The sequence below is a fragment of the Galleria mellonella genome, unplaced genomic scaffold (assembly GCF_026898425.1).
Source record: "Galleria mellonella isolate WM207_F2 unplaced genomic scaffold, CSIRO_AGI_GalMel_v1 utg588, whole genome shotgun sequence".
Taxonomy (NCBI): domain Eukaryota; kingdom Metazoa; phylum Arthropoda; class Insecta; order Lepidoptera; family Pyralidae; genus Galleria; species Galleria mellonella.
This window is the reverse complement of record NW_026442124.1, coordinates 273,682-281,071: the sequence shown is the minus strand read 5'-3', so window position 1 is coordinate 281,071 and position 7,390 is coordinate 273,682.

Here is a 7,390-nt window from a genome sequence, read left to right as displayed (position 1 = left end):
ATCCTCTCAGGTTGATCTCCATGCGGTTTCACCTGAAAACTATCGTAGTTTGAATTGAATTTGTCTCCATACGCTAACTGATCTGCTTTCATCTTCACCTATCATCCCCTACTGGTACCCCGCCAGCGTATTCCGATAGCGCAAATGGGTTTCTCTCTTTTTTCATTTAACAGTTTCCTCTTGTTGATGCAACAAATTTATACATTTTCTTCCTGCCAGCTCTATCCCAGGCGATATCTTTGATCTCTCCATACGACAGACACCTAGGACACCTTTCCTTTATCTGCACCATATTATTACTAGGTCTTCCACTTTCTCTTTTACCTCCTATTTTAAATTGCATTAAATACATTAAAAAAACTGACAGATATAGTCATATAATTTCCATTACAAACAAATCGCGAAGTATACGTTAACAGATTAATTGGGTTTTGTTACAAAAATAATTTCGTATTGATTTAATAAATAAAAACCAGTAAATTTGTTGCCTTATACACGTATTACCTGAGTAATACAAATTAATACATTGTATATATTTTTCCAATGAATGAAACAAGAGCTATAAACGCAAATTTATCCTGCCTAATGGCGAGGATCTTTATATAAAACATAGATTTCCATTTCCCCGCTGTCTCGCGTAGTGTAACTATGATGTTTTTAGTGAATAATGTGCGAAACGGGACATCTTTGCCCCCCATCTGGCAATAAATCAATTACGACGGGGAATATTCCATAGTAATGCTGATTATATTATATGTACAGTAACCACTAACTACTGTACTGAAGTGTATTTATCAATATCTACTAATTATGATATGTAAGTAATTTTTTTATTAACCTAATTTATTTACGTAGCATACTTGTAAAGTAAATAAATATTTTTTATTATGAAAAATTGTATGAGATAAAAACAAATAAATTCATAAATTGTACAGCGTATCATATAAATCATCTACTTATGGAAAATATTATAGTCCGTTTTTGCATAAAGGTCGTACAAATACGAGTAGTACCTATAACGTACTGATGTATTTTTAATCAAAGAATAAACAAAAAGTATATAAATAAAATGTAACAATTAAATCTCATATTAACTCGATCTTATTGGACTATAGCTTTATTATTTTTTTATTACCTACATAAATAAAATTTAATCAATATAAGTGGACTCTATTGGCATCTCAAAATATTTTATAGAATATGACAGTGAGAAGTCAGTAATAAAAAACAAAGTTAAAGGGATGCATTCAATAAAACGTCGTTTGCGAATATCCCGGGGCTCCCCATATCCACCAGACCAAATTTATTTTCCTCCGTAGCATACTAGACGTCAACAAATAAGGTTATTTTTCAATAGAGAAATTCATTCCTCCACAGACGATACGAGAAAGGCTGGCTCCAGTGAGACCCTTTTCACTTGAGTATATTCTTACCTTCAACACCACTTTGATCAGTGTTAAATCGTTCATTTAAAAAAATTCAATATAAAATTTCTCAAGGGATCGCAGAAAAGATTTTATTATAATAAACGACGTAGGCGCCCTGAAGTAATAACTTACTGGGGATGCGTAGTAATAATGATTGCGACCCTTACCTTCCTGCTGTGCATCTTCCTGATTAGCCGGCAAAGTTTCGCGCTGGTACCTACTTTATTCAAATAAAACTCGATATTTAATAGATGAATATAATTTACGTTAAGAAATAATCACTTTAGGGCGTAATTTTTTTAAACTTTCTATACTTCATATTAATATTATTTCAGCCGTTAACTCTCCATAGCTGAACATAAGCCTTCCCAATAAGGGAAGTTTTGCCAGTAGTTTCCATGCTTGGCAGATGAGTTGGCAACCGCAGTTAGGTTTTTAAAGATGTTTTAAGAGGGACGTTGCTGCCCATCCCTTGCTCTCCCTTAATCGATTCTTATGACACCGACGAAAAAGTAAGGGTTGGCCTATTCTATGCCGGGACCACACGGCGATATTCATATGTTGACCTATATTTAGCAAAATTTTCTGTAAAAATTTCTATACGAGTAATTTTTATACAAGTATTTAATGCTAAGACATAATAACAGATATATTTAGTCCTTTACCGTATGTATTATACAGTCATAACAAAAATTTCTAAAAATTTTAATGTAAAATTTGATAATTACAATATAATTACTTTTAATAAATTATACATGAATAAAAAAAAATATGTTTTAAAGACTACAAAATATGAATTTATTCGTTATATCATGTACAAAAAAAAATTTTGTTACAAAAACCGGCGAAGAACCTGTTGTAAATGCGTTAATGGGGTTTTGTAGCTGTGAAAGATTTTAATTTGCTTGCATTGTTATATTTTGGAAGTTCATCGGAGGCAATTAATTAACTAAATTAATTTATTGATAGTCTACAACATTTCATATGGAGGAATATATCTATTTATCATGGAGGTTAGTTACTTTTTCTTCAACGATTTTTTCTAGTAACATGAAGATCGGATTTATGGTACATGAGTTAGGGGGTTATGAGTTAAATAATGGCATGCAAAGAAACAGATTGATAATAAAAGTAAACATTTAACTACATAAACATGTACAAGATACTTCTCAGATCCTTTATATTCATAAAAATGACACTTCTTTGACCCAGTCATTAAAAAACCTATTAAAATAATAATAGAAGAAAATCGATGAAAGACGACGATATCAATAGAGCCGCCCAAATAGATAGGCACTTTTTTCCAACGATGCTGTTGCCCCCGACCCCAAGGATATATTTTTGGCGAATAAGGATATGATTATCCTTCTCTTCATCTCTTCTTTTGATCCTTCAATTTCTGATAAAAGCCATAATGACCACAAATGCAGCTCTACCAGTGGCTTAAATAGATTTTCACCAAAAAAATATCTATATACATTTATATTGTAATTGTTGTTTCTTTTCGTCATATTTATGTAGATTCTATTGTAAAAAATATACAAGTGATTTATAAATATTTTACTGAAAAATAATATATTACCAACGATTAATTTAGAGATGAGAAATTTATATGGGAGGAGTTAATGGGTTTCTATAATCTATCCATATAAAATGACTTGTCCTGACATACTAGATGATCTATTAACATATAACCTCAACAAATGCAGCTGGAAATTTGATTTTTTTGCCTAGTTCCTACAACAATGAGATAACTAGTGTATGAATTGTAATACGTTTCCAAAAATACAACTTTTACGTATGTCTCATATATATGTATGGCGTATCAGTCAATATATTTCATGATGTCTTGAGACTGTGTGTACTGGCCATACTATAGGCAACGGTTACATATTTTCAAGCGATGGGCCATTCGCTGGTCTTTCTAAGTTGTCAAAAATCTGTCATAAAAACTACATACTCTATGGTATGTAATTTTTATTATGTTAATTTTTTTTTTTCATGTTCAGTCCAGATATTAACCCATGTAACCGAAACAGAGACGAGTTGTTAATATATTTTTACGACAGCATGTATTCTTGTATAATAAATAAAATTCTGTATCAATAACTAGGTACATATGTATATATTATATAAATAACGTTATAATAACAGAACGTGTACTAGAGGCCAAACTAACGCAATAACAAGCTAAACTGTATATTGGAACTAAACCCATATCTACCTTTAATACCCAAATAAACCTACGTAAAAACAGGTTTTCCGCTAAAGCCATTGGGTCCGTGTCGGACACGAAAATATGAGTCAGATAACACTGCTCCCTAGCACGTCTTCCCATTTACAGTATTCCGAAGGAATTCCTATTAGTGAAGGCTGTTTTCTGTCTGACGGAACCATAAAAAGTTCTCTGTTAAATGAATGTTTTCTGAACCCTCCAAAACAAAACGCTCAACTTACAATGTCAGAAAAGACTATAAAAACAAACGTAGCGTTTATTGTTATTACGGTTCGACGTAGCGCCGGAAAATAATTAACAGTTTTTATACTAGGTAATATACTTTTTTCTAGTCAAATCTCTACTTGTAAATTCAAAATAACTAAAAAAACATTTAGTAGGGTTACCTTTTCATTCGAACGTAGACCCGTAATCGTAAATTCATTAGTAGATTGTATACAAGTACAAATTGTATAATTTATGTATCTACCGATACGAATATATTTATAAACATAAATTAGCAAACAATATCACAATATCATTTAATTAAAAGTAGCTTCTATGTTTGCAAGTAATAACAAATATATCATAACATAGTGGAATCTGCGTGGGTACATAAATATACAGTTATGTTGCCTTAAGGTAGATTAAGGTTAACTATTTCCATTCGCAGTAATATATTTCCATAAACAAATGAAATATTGTGTCTATATGGTTTTGTATTAATGTCGGCGAGTCATATTTTCTAGTAAGTATCTATTTTTTTACTCTTTTTTTATGCTATTCGAAAAAATAAACAAGATAACGGCTTCTCTTATGAAAAGGGGCGACAGTCGCTTATATAAAGAGCGCCAAGAACATTTAAAAATAAACTGTGTCGTCCATGATTCTTTCCTTGCTCTCCTGAATATTAAGATGTTATACCTCCGTATTCTATAATTTCACTGTTATATCTATCAATCTGGTACACAGACACGCAAGCGCAACGCCAACGGCTTGACGCTAGAAACACCAATGCCATTGAAGTATCAATGCAAACTCTTAAAAAAAGTTTTATTTTAGTAATAGTGTACTTACTAATACAATTCTATAATTATTAAAAATCTCGTTTACAAATAGCAGCAGGATTTCTTTAGTAACTTCTTTCTTTTTCTTTCTTTTCTTTTTCTGCAAGTGATAAATATCTTACCTATACAAAACTGCGAGAGTGAATCTAATATAATTATATATTATATAATATAATAGTATATTTATAGAATGAATTTTCCAGTAAATATCATAGCTTTCATCACTGTTTCGAAGTATCAAGCACGAAGAGAAAAGAATAGAAAGACAAAATTTAGGGATGAAAGTTTGTAATAAAGCTGTAAATAAATAAATATATAGAAATCACCTAAAATAGTAAAAATAAAGTCATGAATACAAATGTTAGTACCGATATAAATTTTGCAAGTGTCAGTGGTCATTTCCTTCACATGATAATATTATTCTTACAAATTATGACGTACAAAGAAGTAGATCATTGTTTCGGAAAACAAATTAATACATTAGTGATAAGAGAAAAAATGTATGTACCGGAAACGAACCGGCAGTAATCAAAAAATGAGGCATCGCTGTACCACCAAAGTTGCCGCTTGATTTTATGATCCCACTAAGCATGAAAACTTTGTAGGCCATGTACAAAGTACTTTACAAAAACTTACCTACTCTACACTTTGCAACAACTTTTGCTTGAAGTGTATAATATGAAACTCATGGTGCTATAAATATATATATTTCGAAGTTATGTTGAAATTCATAAAGTATAATAAAGGTCACTGACCCTCTAGCTATATAACTCTCTGGCCAAGTAAATTGTATCTTTCCATTAAGAAACTGGACCCGTGTCCAGCAGTGAGGCATTAATGAGTGAAATATCTGATAGGAAAATTAAAATAAATAACATCGGATAATAAAATAGGTACTTTTTGAACACATGTTATAGAAAATAAAAACAACAGATATTTTATTGGTTTTATTTATTTGTATTTTTTCTTTCTTATTAGTTTAATAGATAAAATACATTAAAACGAATAGTTAAGAGTACTTATTTAAACAGAACATACACAAATGAAGTCGTGAGCAAATTTAAAATTAGCTATCGAAATTTAAGAAAAATCATTAGTCTTTAATGGTTATTTGACTAACCTTCCGAATGTTACGGGTTTGATATGTTTCTATTAGTTTGGATATTTTTTGTACACAATATATAAAAGTACAAAAAATATATATATTCATATTATATTTTCCTCTACAGATATACCTTATTCTATTCCCGACGACTATGGTGTTACGGAAGTACCGTACTTATTATTATCTAGTAATTTCACTGTCACATCTCAAACATTTATTTCTATAAATAACGGTATACACTAAAGGAAAATCCTCTTATACTGCGTTTCCACAAAACATAGATCATATTATAGATATATGTCATATGGCATTAAGCTCGCCATTTGTACAAAATTTTATTGTGCAATAAAGAATAAATAAATAAATATATAATGCGTAAATGTAGAAAGCATTTATAATTTTTTATGACCACATTTTCCATAAAAATTCATGTCGATGATTCATTATCAATAGTAAATAACACTATATTTTCAGTTCTTAACTTTAAATAATATGACATTAACAACCTGTATAATGTAACTCAATAGTAGACTCAATACTAACTTTACATCTTAAATAAAGTTCTAGATTCGATTATCGGTTGGTCCTATTTTAGACAGCAAGCTTTTAAAATCTATTCTAATTACAATGAAATTGTTTATTTTACCTTCCAAGTAGTCAATGAAGCCTAACTAAAATTGTGTGGCGTGATTTTATTGTGGCTTGTATTTATTAAAAAAATATTCCCTGATGCCGCTTCAAGATATTTAAATTCTAAGTAAAATGTCTTGCTATCCATTTATGTATATGTAGATTTCATCATTTTGTGTTGAGAAATATTAATATTCTTTTATGAAGAACGTAACAAAAAGCGTAGCCACAAAGAATATTGATATTTCAATAACAATAGCATCTAGTTACTGAAGGAGAAGCATGTAAAATCTTTACCTGTACTCCTACTGAAGAGGGTGTGAAGCATTCATAAATGTACACGTCAGTTGACGCGACCCAAACATCTTTTACTTTACTCTCAAGAGGCGAAGCTGCCCTTCACGTCATCCACTTTACTCCTTACCTTTCCGCCCTTTCCTTTTCTACCAGAAAATTGCCTTTACGTTCATATTTCTGAAAATATTGCTGTTGCAATAAAAGTTCAGTCTTACGTATTTACTGGCGTCCATTATTCAAAGTTGATTTTGATTGATACACTAGCGCATCTCATCTATATAATATATAAATACGAGTATACTTGTATACCTACACAATAAATGAACAGAACACACAACTGTATCTACCTACCATTCTATATTATGAAAATAAAATTTGGAATATGTCATCGTTGCCTGCGGTTATGAATAAAAATGTAAGGGAGGGCCGCGAGTGCGCGAACATTAAATCATTCTGAAAAGCCATTTGGACACAAAGGATATGGTCAATAAACAAACAAGACTCGACGTAAATAGCTACGATTGGAGGGAGGGAACTTATGCGTAGAATAATTTTATTTGGCGCTCTTTGCTGGTACATATTCTAAAGAAACCATCCGAAACCATACCGTTATCTCTAAAGCGCGTCCGAAATCTGAAATACTTCGTTG